Source organism: Gracilinanus agilis, chromosome 3 (assembly GCF_016433145.1).
Source record: "Gracilinanus agilis isolate LMUSP501 chromosome 3, AgileGrace, whole genome shotgun sequence".
Taxonomy (NCBI): domain Eukaryota; kingdom Metazoa; phylum Chordata; class Mammalia; order Didelphimorphia; family Didelphidae; genus Gracilinanus; species Gracilinanus agilis.
Window position 1 is genome coordinate 309,414,634 of NC_058132.1, and position 16,098 is coordinate 309,430,731.

Below are 16,098 nucleotides of genomic sequence, written 5' to 3' on the forward strand. Positions count from 1 at the left end.
TGCTACTTGTAATTTGGAGGTGACTCAGTTATCTAGATTTGTGTCAAGTCTTTGTAGATCTTGAAAATTAGACTTTTACCAGAGATGTTTAATATGAATATTTGTTCCAAGCCATAACTTTTCTTCTAGTTCTAATTGTGAAATCTATAATCTATAGCTCAATTCCAATTTTTTTATGGTAGGACTTTTTATGTTTAGATCATTTGTCCACTTGTAATTATTCTGTAAAGTGGTATAGGATGTTGACCTAATCCTATTTTTTACCAGGCTGGTTTCAAGTTTTCTTAGTAGTTCTTATCAAATAGAATCCCTTTCCCAATATTTATGTCTTCCTGGGGTTATTAAGTACTGGAATTCTGGGCAAAGTGATTTCTAGGTCTTGTTTTTTCAGTTTATTCTGTTCATCTGTTTTTATATTTTTTATCTAGTACCAAAGGGGTTGGATAATTATTGCTTTGTAATATAGTGTGAGATCTGGTAATGCTAAACTCCCCTTCTTCTTCCTTTCCCCCTCCCCCCCATTATATCCCTTGACAGTGATGACCTCTTCTTTTTCCAGATGAATTTTGTTATTATTTTGTCTAATATTATGTAGTGTCCTTCAAATCACAGAGGAGGTTCTCTAGAGAAGATAATGCCTTGATTCAATGTATCTCATGGATCTGCATCATAAAAATCATAGCTCATAAGTTCCCAGTTTTAGTAGCAGAAGGCACAATTAGTTCAAAGCAAAGACATTTAATAAAACAATATGCAGAGAAAAGAAATAGCAATAAAAATTTTCTCCTATATACCTGGAACACACACATCTTCCTAAAAATATAAATATCATTAATGGAAAGAATGGACACAACTAGGGAATAATCAAGGAGAAGCAAGCATATAAGGACCACTTATGGCTAGGATATATGTTTGGAGGTGCAGGCAATGAGGAATAAGGGTGACCAGTATATCTGTAGATAGATAATTCATGTGTTTCATGCTGTGGGACCATAGGAATCTTCAAGTGATTTCATTGTGCTGTTTTCACTTGATATGTATTCTCTGCCAGATTTGTAGTCTACACTGGTTGTTGCTAGGCATAACTCCCATCTGCAAATGGCTAACTACAAATGTAGTTAGTTACTCTATGTTCAACTTGTGGCTTTAGCTGAAATCATTGATTTTAATGCTAACTCTCCCTCATAGAAAGAACTGTTTCTGCCATGCTGTTTTAGTTCAAAGACAGAGACAACTGTTCATCTATCTGTCTGTCTTTATATCTTTCTGTCTGTCTGTCTGTCTGTGTTTCTCTCTGTTTCTCTGTCTCTCTATCTGTCTGTCTGTCTGTCTGTCCATCTATCTATTTATCAGCAATCCTTGGCTCAACAATATAATACTAGCAAAAGCTCTAAGGAAAAAAAACCAAACAAACAAAACTCCCCACTTTCTCAGCTTTTTTTTCCCCTTTTCTTTTTGGAATGGACTATTCTTTTCTAGAATTTTGGGTTAGAAGTTCATTCTCTCAAATCAAGATTCCTTGCTCAGGTGTCATGCTTGTTGAGATACAGAACAGGTTCCTTCAAGTTAGCTAATGCCCATAAGTGTATTTTATTTTGAATGGACTTCCATGTTGCTGGGCCAGGGTTTCTCTAAGCAAACTCAATCTAGCCTATGATGAGCATTTCATATGCCTAATTTTAACCTCTGAAGTCTACAATATGCCAATTTGCCATCAAATAAAGGCTATTCCCTCAATAAATATCAAATAGCTTTACGGTTCCCCACTTTTTTCAACTATAAATTTCCTCTCTTTTTCCATATAAATGAGTGTAGGGGTATAGGAAAGTATGGAAGCAAAGTTAAATTTAGAGCCCAAGGCCATTTTCTTTTTTCTACCTAGTCATATTCCTGATCTCTCTCTCTCTCTCTCTCTGTCTCTCTCTGTCTCTGTCTCTGTCTCTCTATCTCTGTCTGTCTCTGTCTGTCTGTCTGTCTGTCTGTCTGTCTGTCTCTCATTCCCTTCCTTCTTCAAATCAATACTAAACATTGGTTCCATGGCAGAAGAGCAATAAGGGCTAGGCAATGGGAGTTAGGTGACTTGCCTAGGGTCACACATTTAAGAAGTATCTGAGGCCAGATTTGAACCAGGGACCTCCTTTTTCTAGGCCTGGTTCTCTATCTACTGAGCTACCCAGCTGCCCCCCTGATCTTTTGTAAGTATAACATACCAGACAAAGTTTAAAGGGGATTTGAGCTGACCCTTGTATTTACAAAGATATTTATATATATTAGTCCTCATGCATTTTGATCTCTCTCCTGCTGCTTTTGATAATATCACACCACGCCATTCACCTAGATGTTCTCTCTTCCTTTGACTTCCTTGCCATTGTTCTCTCCTGTTTCTTGTTCTACCCACTCTTGGCAGTCTCCCTTCCTAGATCAATCTATCTCCCACTCCCTAAGCATAGATGTCTCTCAAGTCTTTTAGCTCTTTTCATCCACCACTATTTTCTTTGTTGATCTTTTTTGCTCCGATTTTCCTTCCCTTGCTGATGACTCCTAAATGTATATATCCAACTCAAATACCTCTCGGAATCACAGTCCTCTATCATCAACTATTGGCATATTCCCTGACAAGCGGATCCATAAACTCAGAATTGTCCTTGACTATTTTTTTCCCTTGCATCCTATCCTCCATCTTCAAATATCAGCTAAATCCTTTTGATTTTATATCCACATTTTCTTTTAATCCACTTCTCTTCTAACATTGGACAGCCAACCTAATTTGGACCCTCATCATCTCACCTAGATTGCTGTAATAAGTATATCATTGCTCGTGTTTCTATTCCCTTCCTCTGCATTTCTTCCATAGGAGCTGCCAAAATCGCACAAATCTGACTGCCATTCTCTTGATCAAAAACTGTTAAGTTGGGAGACAGCCAAGTGGCTCCTTGGATTGAGAGCCAGGTCTAGAAATGGGAAGTCCTGGGTTCAAAACTGGCCTCAGACACTTCCTAGCGATGTGATCCTAGGCAAGTCCCTTAACTCTCATTGCCTAGTGCTTACTGCTGTTCTGCCTTGGAACCAATACACAGTACTGATTCTTATTGACTGACCCACTAACTTTTGGAAGAAGTACCGATACAAGAATAAATCATAGATTAAAGGGTTTGTTTTTTTTTTTTTTAAAACCAATCTGTTAGTTGGTCCTTATTGCCTCAAGTTAATATACAAATGCCTTAGCTTGATCCTCCCTAATTTGATTCCAACCAAAACTAGCATTCAAGTTGATTTTACATAATTATCTCTTTCCACCCCTCCATATTCCAGCCAGACTGGACTAGCTGTTCCTTAATTTTAACATTCCGTTGCCTCTCTGCATTTGTACAAACTAGCTCTCTCCCATGCCTAGAATGAACTCCTCTTCATGCCCATCTTTAGGAATTATCTTTCTTTAAGGCTCAGCTTAGGTGTCACATTCTCTACGAAACCTTCTCTATTCTATCCTCTCAAAGATTTTGACTATTCTCTCCTTCTCTGAATTACTTTGAGTACACTCTGTCTGTGAACATGTTGTATCCCAAGTAAAATGCAATGTCCTTGAGGGCAGGGATAGTCTTGTTTTTGTCTTTGTGTAGTGTTTTGCACTTTACAAGTAAATATTTTATTCAGTTATTATAAAAATGCCTGGTGAATTGAGTCAATATAATTCTATCCTTCAGGTTTGTGATGTGGGACCACCTTATAACAGAGTCTTTTGGGTCTCCCAATAATTAAGGCTCCTCAGCAATATTGTTAGATGAACAGCTGTGAATGACCTAGCTATTTGAGAATACAAATACAGTGATCTAAGACAATCCCCAAAACTCATGATAAAAAATGCCATCTGCCTCCAAAGAAAGACCTGATAGGTTCTGAAGGCAGACTAAAACATACCATATTTCACTTTCTTCTTCTGTTTTTTTTGTTTGCGATCTCTTCCACAAAATGACTAATATGGAAAAATGTTTTCCATGATTGCACATGTAAAATCTATATTAGATTGCTTACCGTGTCGGGGAGGAGAGGAAGGCAGAAAATTTGCGACTCAAAAATAAAAAAAATAATGTTAATTGTTTTTACATATAATTGGGGGAAAATAAGACGTTATTTGAAAAATTAATATTTTTGTACATAGAAAACAAATAAAGCCCCTTTGTTGGGGATCAAGGTGGATTGCCTTGTATCAAACTTCCCTTTATCAGAGATGATGGTGCCAACAACAAAGGACATTTCTGTAATGCTTTGAAGGTTACAAAGCTCTTTATATAAATGACCTCTTTTGGGTTTCATAATAGCCTGGTGAAATAAGAATCACAAGTATAGGATTCCCATTTTATAGATGAGAGAATTGAAGACGAGAGAGAATAAGTGAGTTCCCATGGTCAGAGGAGCCAGCAAGTTTCAGAGGCAGGGTTTTCTCCGACTCCGAGTATTATACTCTACTGCATAGAGCTGAGGTCATTTTTCTGTCTTCTCAAGCCTTGCTCAACACTAATACCCTAGCCTCAGTCCATTTTGTATTAAAGTTATTTGTATAGCCTGTGTTCTTCTACTACATTAAGGCTCTATGAAAGCTGATTTATCTTGGTATCTCTCCCAGAGTCTAGCACGGTGCTCAACATATAGAAGAAGATGCAGAGTGAATATTTGCTAGCCTAAATTGAATTGAACATAGCAAATAGTAAGGTGCTAGCACTAGCTATAACCATATGATGATCAGTAAATGAACTATTTTTGTCCTGTAAGCTATTTTCTAGTTTGTCCCCTCTTGCTGGGGTAGTAAACATAATTAGCTTAAGGAAAGAAGCATGTACCAAAGATGGAAGAGAGGATGGGATTCATAGCCAAGGACAAACCCAAAGAGAGAGCATGGACCTGTCCGAAAAAGGATGAGAAAACATGGCCAGAAGATGGTGGGGTCAAAGTCAGTAGTTGCTTAGGACATTCATTATTGCTTTTATGAATGTATACATTTTTATCCTAGGAAATTCTGATCTCCAGTCATCATTTGTTTTGTGATGAATCATATGTGTTATAGTAAAGGCTCAAAACTCCTACTTTACATTAACACAAAAGATTCAGACTTTTCCAATTTTGTCAATGGGTCCCAAATGCCTTGTTCTGGTTTTGCTAGAATGTTAGATAATGTTAAATAGTGAAACCTTACAAAACATGTTAAATTAAATGAAAGTGTTTTTAAAAGCCGTGTTTGATGCAAGGGACTGAACAAAGAATGATGAGATGGATTTGCTCTTTTAAGGGAAGATAGTTTAATGTGACTGAGAAAAAAGAACTACTAAATTCCTCCCCATTTGTTTCCTCTTGTTCTATGGAGGAAGAAAGATCTTCAAACCAAATATATATATATATATATATATATAAAACATCAAGTATCAAAGATAATGGTTACAATGATGATGATGAAAGTCATTTTGTGAAGGCTTTGGCTGCTTTGCAAAGAAATATAAGTCCCTGAAGACACTGGGTGTGGTATGTCTTCTCCCTGAGGAAGGGATGAATCTATTGTGGGAACAGAACTGGAAGGCAAAGTATTCTACTATAGTGACCTTTAGAAAATCTATCTGAAGAAGGATGCCAATGGAGAAAGCTGGAGAGAAAGACAAGCATCAGGAGTACTTGCAGAAGAAGGAGAAACTTTCTAGGAGACAACTCTCTTGGCTTTATAAGGGCTGGCACATTTTCCTTTCTCTGGCATGCTGCTTGATCAAGAGAATCTAACAGGGAGTGACTGAATTATGACTACTTGGAGAAACCATTGGAAAAATGTTGAATTTACTCTTCTTTCTGATTCTTCCTATTTTATTGTGGCATTCATGGGTCATTACTAAGTGTTTCTCTCCTATTTTAAATTTTGCTTACTGATGATTTGCTTTTTAAAATCATGCTTTGTTAAATTTTAAGCTAATTTTAATCAAATTCTGACTTGGTAAATTTGTTCTCATTTTTTATCCTTCCTAAAGTTGGGATCAGGGTCCAGTGTGTTCGACTATGGCTGATCAGTCCAATTCAAGTTCAGAAGGCTCTACCACAGGTCTGCCACAAATAGTCCATTTGGACATTTGGGATGGAGATAACTAGTTTTGCTCATCTCTGTTTCCTTTGTTCTATTTGATTCTGCTTTGCTCATGGAGCACAGTGGTGCCTTCTTTGATGAAAGACATGCCATGCTGGACAATACCAAAGTTCTTCAGAGAGACCTTGAGAGTGTCCTTGTACTACTTCTTTTGACCTCTGCCTTGTAAGAGTTCTCCATAAAATAGTCTTTTAGGAAAATGTATGTTCAGAGTTTCATTCTCTGAAGTAGTTTGAATGCTTGGCAGTTCAGCTGGAGGGAGGCCCTCTATGTCCCATACCTATCCTGCCAGATAATCATCAGAATCTCCCTAAGACAATTCTAATTCGAGCAGTTAGATTTTGCTCTAGAGAATATGATAAGGGAGTGGGGCAGAGAAGCCAGTGAATAATTATGCTAAATTCAACTGGCTGAAAAAACACTCTCCTAGCTTGGCTCAACAGACTGGGGGCTCAGGGCATTTTGTGAATTTTATTTATAATTTCTATCTTTAAGTTTTCTAGCTTTTCAGAAAAAGGAAGTCAAATAGAACTGGGTCTTTTGCTCTATTCTAAAACCTTCATCAGTAAATTTCATTATATCCATGTAAAAAGGTCACTTTGTACCTTTTGGTCTTTCTCCAACTGCTCCCCAAATTTCTCCCATGGGCTGAGAAAAAGGGAATGAGAAGAGAGGCCTTAAAAGAGGATTGTTCTCTGAATTTGCCCTGAGTGGGTAGAAATAGACTAGATTCTATATCAATGTAGGGAAAAGAGGTGAAAAAGCTCATTTCACCTTATAATAATCTAGCAGGTAGGTTCTACATATATAATTATTATCCACATTGTACAGATAAAGAAAATAAGGCTTAGTATTGTGGTTGATGAACCTCAGAGACTCAAATGATTTGCCTATGATCACATAGCTAGTAGCAGAAGCAAAACTAGAACCCAGGTCTTCCTAACTCAAGGTATATAATTTTATTCACTAAACAAAGTTGTTTCTCCTAAGGGACAAAATAATTACCGAGCACCGTTATAGGAAAAGTTAAGTTAAGGTGTGTGAGCAGGAATGTGTTAGATGTTGTATTAGGGCCAATAACAAAAGATAAAACTGTTTTGGGAAGGCCACCCAATCCCAGTGCAGGCAGAGCCAGATACTGAGATGACCCGCACATAGACCACTAAACTATGAAATAACAGTTGGGTTTATTAACAAGGGAAAGGTTAGAAGGGATTTGGATAATCTTACTCTAATGATATCTACCTACACCTCCCAGATCTAAATATCTCTTCACAGAGATGTCTTCTGAGTGGTTTTCCTACTCTACTCCTATCCTCTCTATATAACCCCAAATTCCTATACTCAACTAAACTAACACTAAACCCCCCTGTGATGATATTAAGGAAGGGGTCTGTGTAAGTCTAACAGGGCCCAAAGATGGACCAAGATCCAAACAGATCTAGGCCAGGTCTCACGATCAGCACAGGAACTCAGCAGATGTCAAAGTCAACAGAGAAACAGGAAGCAGGTAGCATGGGAAGAAAAGGCAGTAAAATGGCACAGGGAAATAGCTAGTCTCTTTAGGTCAAACCCAGAGAGAAAAGCCACAGCCCAAGGCCTAATTGTCTCTCTCCAACAGCAGTACTTCCCAGGATTCCAGAATCCTTCCCTCTGCTGTCTATCTGCAAACTGACATACCTTAACTTTTCCTATAACAGCACCTATATGTCTTAAATGGATTAAAAGTCTCAAAACCCAGATGAATTACATCTCACAGTTTGGAAAAAATGATACATTATTGGTAATCTGAAAAAATCATAGAGAACAGGTGAGGTCCTAGGAAATTGGAGATTTTTAAAAAATGGTATTTTTTTTAAGTGGGAAAAAAGTAGATTTGGAAACTGCAGGCATGCAAACGCAATAATTTCCCAGAAAAAAATTGAAAACAGTTAAATTGTCTTAGAAAAGGAAATAGTGATTGTTAGAAGTCAAAATGGGTTCATAATAATAAATTGTGGCAGCTAGGTGGCAGAGTGGATGAAATGCCAGGCCTGGAGTTAGGAAGAGTCATTTTTCAGAGTTCAGTTCTGGCCTCAGATACTTACTAGCTTCATGACCCTGGACAAGTCACTTAACCTTGTTTGCTTCAGTTTCCTCATCTATAAAATGAGCTAGAAAAGGAAATGGCAAATCACTTCAGTATCTTTGCCAAAAAAATCCTAAATGGGGTCATGGAGAATCAGAGATAACTAAAAATGACTGAACCACAAATAATCTCATATTTTTATAGCATTTCAAGGTTTTTGAAGTTCTTTCTTCACAACAGCCTTATGATATGAGCAGTACAAGTATTGCTATTCTCATTTTGTAGGTGAGGAATCTGAGAGGTTTATAAGTGAAGTGACTTGCTAAGGATTCCACATTATGAGTCAATGAGACCAGATCCAAAACCAGGATTTCTGGTTCTAATTCCAGCACTCTATCTATCCATTAAGAAAATATCTGTTATAGAACCAGTCACATTTGTACTGCTCTAAATCTCCTATCCTCCATAGCTGCTTTGTGCTTTCCAACTTCATATATTCTCATTTTCCATGTGGAGGTTATTGGGGGAACCTCAGAACTGTGCCTGCAGATGTCTCCCATCTTTCAGGACTCTGTCATCATCATTTCCACATGCTAAAATTGCTAGGGTGGGAGAAGGTAGGAGGAACATCAGCCATGAGACCCAGCAGTATACCAAGTAGTGCTGGCTAGCTGTTCAGTCTTGGAATGGAGTAGAAGAGCTTTCATCCCTGCACTGGCTCAAGCCTCTGTTCTCCTCAAATGACTATAAAACAATACCCACCCCAGCCACAAACCCAGCCATTGAGAAATCCGTGCCCAGAGTTATCCCCAAACTACTAGAGATCTACAGCTGACACCCATCCTATTGCCTTGGGTTCCATTCCACCAGCACAGACTGACTCACAATCTCTTTGCTTCTGTCCAATTATATCCCTCTCTAATCTGTCTTTTGCCACAGGCTCCTGATCCAATTAATTCTTTCCACCACAATATCCACTCTCCGTCCACAGTCCATTCTCTGCACATTGTGTACTTCCCATTCCCAAGTGCTGGTTTAGCTAAACCCACCCCCACCAATTATTATGTTGGGAGAACAGCCTGACTTCCCTTTTAAACCCCAGAGGGATAGTTATGGATTTTGAGCAGCTGCAGACCTTTTTTTTCCCTTTCACCCACAGCTGTCTGCCTTTCAAGTTAGGCATCCCCAAAGTCTAACAAAGTCAAACCTGTCAGGGTACTGAAACTTTTGACACAGACACATCTGAAAGACTAGGCGAGGAATTGGGAAATGCTTTGAAGGACAGAGCTACAGCTGATCTTGTAGAGTTTTCCTGCTACTCTCTGGTAAGCCAGACAAGAAGACCAGGTCCTTGGAGCACTACTGGTTCACCCCAAAGTGCTATCACCTGAGTGTCTGGTTTTGTTTTTGTCCTTTCCCAATAAAGATCTTTGCTAGCAGCAGTGTAATAGACCAGTCAATCACTGGCCCACAGCTTGGGCTATTGCTTTCAATAGCTTTTATGTAGATAATGGGGGGTAAACAGGTGAGTCCCTTTGATTTGGGGGACTTTGAGCCACTTCTGCTTGGCCATTTATGTTATGGTTCAGGACTGAAGGCTTTCATGCTTTGGAATGATGAAGGAATTTCCTCTTTGGTCAGTGAACCAGTCTCCTCAATAGAATTTAATATGAGAGTCAACTTCTATTGTCTCTTCTCTCTCTTGAATGTGGGACATGGAAATTTCTCTCTCTGAAACTTCCTGTGCAGAGGAAGAAGAGGGACTTTTCTTCTCATGATGGGCCTGCCAGCAGGCAGTTTCAGAGTGGGAAGAGTAGATAGAAGTACTCAAAATTACTGGCCATAGCTGTAGTTTTTTAGCTGGCCACACAGATCACCCAGCCATGTTTCCTTAATGTGGCACAATAAGCCAAACTAACTGTATTTCCATTTTTGAAAGGGTTACTAAATTAGTGAGCTAGGGGGTGTTGTAGACATAGTATATCTCCATTTCAGAAAGACATTTGACAGTTTCTCATAATTATAGGTGGTTTCAGAGCTTTTGGAATGGTCTGACCCAAATATTAGTGATCAGTGGTTTGAAGTCAACTTGGAATATCTTCATTGGACTTCCTCAGAAATCTAGCACCTCTTAAGCCTGTGTTGTTTAATATTTTGTTTGATGACTCAAATATAGGCATAGAGAGTTGGCTCATAAACTATGGAGATGGGGGCAGCTAAGTGGCTCAATGGTTTGAGAGCCAGGCCTAGAAATGGGAGGTCCTGGGTCAAATATGACATCAGAGACTTCCTAGCTATGTGACCCTGGACAAGTCAGTCAACTCCCATTGCCTGGCCCTTGCTACTCTTCTGCTTTAGAACCAATACACAGTATTGATTCTAAGAGGGAATGTAGGGATTTAAAGAAACAATTGTAGATGACACAAAAGAAGGGGAAACAGGGAAATCATTAGAGACAAAGTTGGTATTCTGACAGGCTAAAAGGTGGTCCAAATCTGAACAATGTGTCCAAATGTAATATATTTTGACTTTTGAAAAAGCCGGTTTCATAAGTACAAAGTAGAGGAGATACAGCTAGAAGTTTAATAGAGATGATCATAAAAAACAACATAAAATAAGTCATGTTAATTATGTAAAACAGAAAAAATGTGCATAAATGCAATCAATGCAGCTATAAAAAGAAGACAAGTTGTCAAATGGGAAAAGAATTTTCATAACAAATATCTCTAATAAAGGGCTGATATACTAGACATAAGAGAAATGGATACAAATATATCAGAACACAATTCATTCCCCAATAGATAATCAATTAACAAGCATTTAATGAGAGCCAACCATGTTTCAGTCATTATGCTATGTATTGAGGATACAAATTAAAAAAAATGAAACCTCTCAAAGAGCTTACGTTGTATAGAGGGAGACAACATATATGACATGCCTTTACAAAATAAATTCAGACAGAATAAATGCTAGGAATTTTTTTAGTAGAAGGAAGCACTAGCAGCTGGAGGATATTAGGAAAGGATTCACATGGGGGATAGATAAGCAATCAAAGGCTATGGATAAGCAATTTTCAAAAGACGAAATGCAGATTATTAACAACCATAAGAAAGAAATGCTCTAAACCACAAATAAAAAGAGAATTGTAAATGAGAACAACTTTGTAGTTTGACTTTGTCCTCATCAGATTGGCAAGATGGACAAGATGAAAATGATAGATGATGGAAGATTTTTGGGAGACAGGCACACTAGTTTGCTCTTTATGGAGCTGCAAATTAGTACAATTTAGATCAGTTCTAGAAAAATGACTAAAACTATACACTGCTTTTGACTACAGGGGTGCTATTACTAGAATATATCCTAAGGAAGTCAGAGACAGAGGGAAAAGAACTACATGCACAAATGTCATGGGGTAGACCCCATCTGCTTATTCAGCTGATGCAGGATCTCCTTGTGGAGGATGTTGGGGCAAAGAGTTTCAAGAAAATTGCTATGGCATATAGTATATGAGAAGATATTCTATCTCTGGTTCAGATCTGCTAGCCTTTAATGAAGGAGAGACTCTCTGCTTGGTTTGGAAGCATTCAGAGAGATCTGTTATCATAAGCTACTTCCTCTTGATCCAGGGACTCTTTCATTCATGGTGAAAGATTGTAAAGTAAGGAGGAGGACAGTCTTAGGCTCTTCTTCCTCTCTAAGACCATATGATCCTTGAAAAATGGAAAAAAAAGGCTTAGTCTTAGGTCTTTTCACTTATTCTTTTTCCCTTACAGGTGAAAGGAGTGGAATCTTATAACCTAGTGAGTTTGAAAGATTACCATGAAGGCCATCTAGGTGGTTCAGGAGATAGAGAACTATGCCTGGAGTAGGGAGGACCTGGGTTCAAATTTGGTCTCAGACATTTCCTAGCTGTGTGACCCGGGTCAAGTCATTTAACCCCAATTGCCTAATTCTTACTGCTCTTCTGCCTTGGAACTGATACTTGTATTGATTCCAAGGCAGAAGGTAAGAGGTTTTTGTTTGTTAGTTTTTAATTTAAAAGAAGGGTTATCATGAGGGCAACTCCAGCACCCCAGTGTTTCAAAGCCTGGGTTCAATACCCTGAATGCACCAAAGATCGAGGAACAATATTCTAGGTCCATGCCATCAAAAACTGAAAAGAGGACTTATCTAGTAGTGATGCTTTGGATGTGAACTTGTTGGAACCAAAGTTATGTATGAACAGAGCTACAGTGTAGTGAGGCAATGTAGAAGAGAGTATGTCCCTGAGATTCGGGAAAATGTCTGTACATTTTTTTCTTCCTGTATCCTTGAAGTAAATATTCCTTTGTACAAATCATTCAGGGTTCAAGTGGGTAAATGCAACTGGGCTGCTAGTTACAGGTCCCTAAAGTGAGGGAGAACACAGCTGGCAGAAACTCAAGCCAATGGCATTAGATGTGAGACACCCCAACCACTCCGGGTTACTTCTTGGAACCCTGAAGGGAGATGTGGCACTCAGCTCTGGGAGAGAAGAGCCAGAGCATATCGAGTTCTCCCAAAATACTCACAGCAGAACTTTTGTGGTAGCAAAAAAACTGAAAGCAAAGAGGCTGCCTATCAATTAAGCCAGGGAATGATGGCATGTGAAGAGGGCAACATAGTATTATTATTATTATATAAGAAACAACAAATATGACCCTTTCAGAGAAGGAAAGGACTTGAATGAATTGATACAGAGCAAAGAAAATACAACCAAGAAACCAATTTGCATAATCATGATAATGTAAAGGAAAATAATATTGAAGGACATCAGAACTCTGAGAGTACAGTGATCAATCATGTGTGCAGAAGACCAAATGGGAAACATCTCTCTCTTTTCTCAGCAGAGGAAGGCTGTACAGTTGGTTTGGAAAGAGGCATGGCCAATGTTTTTGTTTATTTTGCTTAGATATATTTTTATTTTTCCTAAAATTACAAAATAACTGTGTGTGTGTATGTGTGCATGCATGTGTGTTTGTTTTAAAGAGTGAAGTTTACTGGTGGCAGTTCGGTGGCTCAGGGGATTGAGAGCCAGGTCTAGAGACAGGAGGTCGTGGGTCCAAATTTGACTTCAGGCACTTCCTAGCTGTGTGACCCTTGGCAAGTCACTTAACCCTGTTCTCCTAGTCCTTGCTACTTTTCTATCTTATAATTGATACTAAGACAGGAGCTAAAAGTTTATAAAATTTAAAAAAATGTTTAGAGGGCAACTAGGTGATACAGTGGATTGAGAACAATGCCTAGAGATGGGAGGTCGTGGGTTCAAATCTGGTCTCAGGTACTTCCAAGCTGTGTGACCTTGGATAAGTCATTTAACTCCCATTGCCTAGCCCTTACTGCTTTTCTTCACTTGAACCAATATACTTCATTGATTCTAAGATGGAAGGTAAGAGGTGAAAGACCCAACTTTCTTTTAAATATCTTGTTTGCTTAATGAATCACAATGTGATATAGTAGTAAAAAACTAAGTTTAACAGCTTAGGTTATAGTGTAGGGATAACTCAGACACTCAGAATCAGAGTGGGACATCCATCCCAGAGGTCACCTAGTCTAACCCCCACCTCAATATGAACCCTCTCTATAACATTCTTAATATCCGTTATCTAGCCTCTGCTGGAAGATCCCCAATGAGGAGGAATCTACTGGGTAATTATGGGATAATTCTATGAGTTAGGAACTTTTTCCTGAGATCAAACTTAAATTTGCCTTTTTTTTTTTACTGTGGGACTAAATGGGCCAAATCTAATCCCTCTTCAGAATGACAACCCTATAAATACTTGAAGACCTCTATCATGCCCCTCCTGAGCCCTCCTTCCTTCAATAGCCCCACTTAATTATTTAAATCAATCCATAAATGCCATGAGTTTAAGGTGCCTCACCTTCCTGGTTGTTCTCTTCTGGATGGACCTACTCTGGCTTAACAATGTTCTTCATTAAGTGCGGTGCCCAGAACTGAACAAAATACTCTAGATATGATCAGAGTAGGGCAGAATACATAAGGTTATCACCTCCCTATCCCTGGATGTCCTGCCTCCTTTACTATATAACCCAAGATCATATTAGGCTCTTTGGCTTATAGCACATTATTGATTTGTACTGAACATTCAGTCCTTCAAGACCCTCAGCTCTTGTTCACCCAAACCGCTCTCTAGTCAAAATTCAAGGGTAAGACTTTGAATTTATTATATTAAATATCAGCCCACCAGATTTAGCCTGATGTTTTAACCGTTAAGATTTTTTTGGGGGGAATCTTGACTGTTATCCATTGTGTTTTTTTTAACTTTGTGCCATCTATAGACTCAGTAAAGAGATCCAAAATATTAAGTACAGGTCTCTGGAGCAATGAGGGAGACTTCCTTCAAAGTTGACTTCAAACCATCATTCAATTAAATTTATTAAGCACTATGTGCCAAGCACTGTGTTAGACATTGGGGATACAAGTAGCAGATTTCTGGCAGATTATTTCATTCTTGGTGCTTGTATCCTCATTGTTTAGCACAGTGCTTTAATAAATTTCACTTGTGAAGGGAGAAATGGTGAGATCTCGTAATAAATTGGATATATGGAGTGAAGGAGAGTGAAAAGTCCAGGACTGTGGACTTAGAAACTGGAAGAATAATGGTGCTTTTGATAAAAATAAGGAGGTTTGAAAGAGTGGGAAACTTTAGGGAGAAAGATAATGAATTCACTTTTAGATAAGTGGAGTTAAAATTGTCTCTAGGACATCCAGTTTGACAGGTCTAACAGAAAATTGGTGATATAAGACTGAAGCTCAGGGGAGAGCCTGTGGCTGGAGCAATAGATCTTGAAGTCTATGTAGAGGTGATAGTTAACTACATGGGAACTGATGAAAATGTAGATAGAGGGGACAGCAAAGGTGGTTAGAGAGCCAGGCCTGGAGATAGTAGGTCCTGGGTTCAAATCTAACCATAGATACTTCCTAGCTGTGTGACTCTGGACAAGTCCCTTACCCCCCCTTGCCTAGCCCTTATAACTCTTTTGCCCTGGAACCAGTAAGTATTGGAAGGATGGGTTAAAAAGAAAAGAATGTAGAAAGAGAAAATCGAGGACATAGGACAGAACTTTGAGGAACACCTACAGGTAGAGAGACATGATATAGATGATAAACCAGCAAAGGAGGCTGAGAAAAAAGTCATCAGACATGGAGAAATGAAACCAGGAGAGAATAGTGCCTCAAAAACCCAGAGAGAGAAGAATATGTAGGAGGGTGGTCCACTGTGTCAAATGTAGCAGATGGATCTAGAAGAATTGGGACTGAGAAAAGAAAATCATATTTGGCAAATAACAGATTATCAATAACTTTGGAGAGAATGGTTTTGATTGAATGATGAGAAGAAGCCAGACTATAAATGGGTTAAGGAGTGAGTAAGAGCAAAGGAAGTAGAAGTAGTAAGTGTAGATAGCTTTTTTTCCTTTTCGAACTCTTACCTTCAGTCTTAGAATCCATACTAAGTATTGATTCCAAGGCAGAAGAGTGGTAAGGGCTAGGCAATGGGGGTTAAGTGATGTGCTCAGGGTCACACAGCTAGGAAGTGTCTGAGGCCAGATTTGAACCTAGGACCTCCTGTCTCTAGGGCCTGGCTCTCAATCCATTGAGCTACCCAGCTGCCCCCTCTTTATTTTGTTAAAGAACAACGAGCCACCTAGCTCCCTCCCTGCACCCCAATAGCTTTTTTAAAAACAAGTTTAACCTAAGGGCAGTTGGGTAGCTCAGTGGAGTGAGAGTCAGGCCTAGAGACAGGAGGTCCTAGGTTCAAACCCAGCCTCAGCCACTTCCCAGCTGTGTGACCCTGGGCAAGTCACTTGACCCCCATTGCCCACCCTTACCACTCTTCCACCTATGAGACAATACACCGAAGTACAAGGGTTT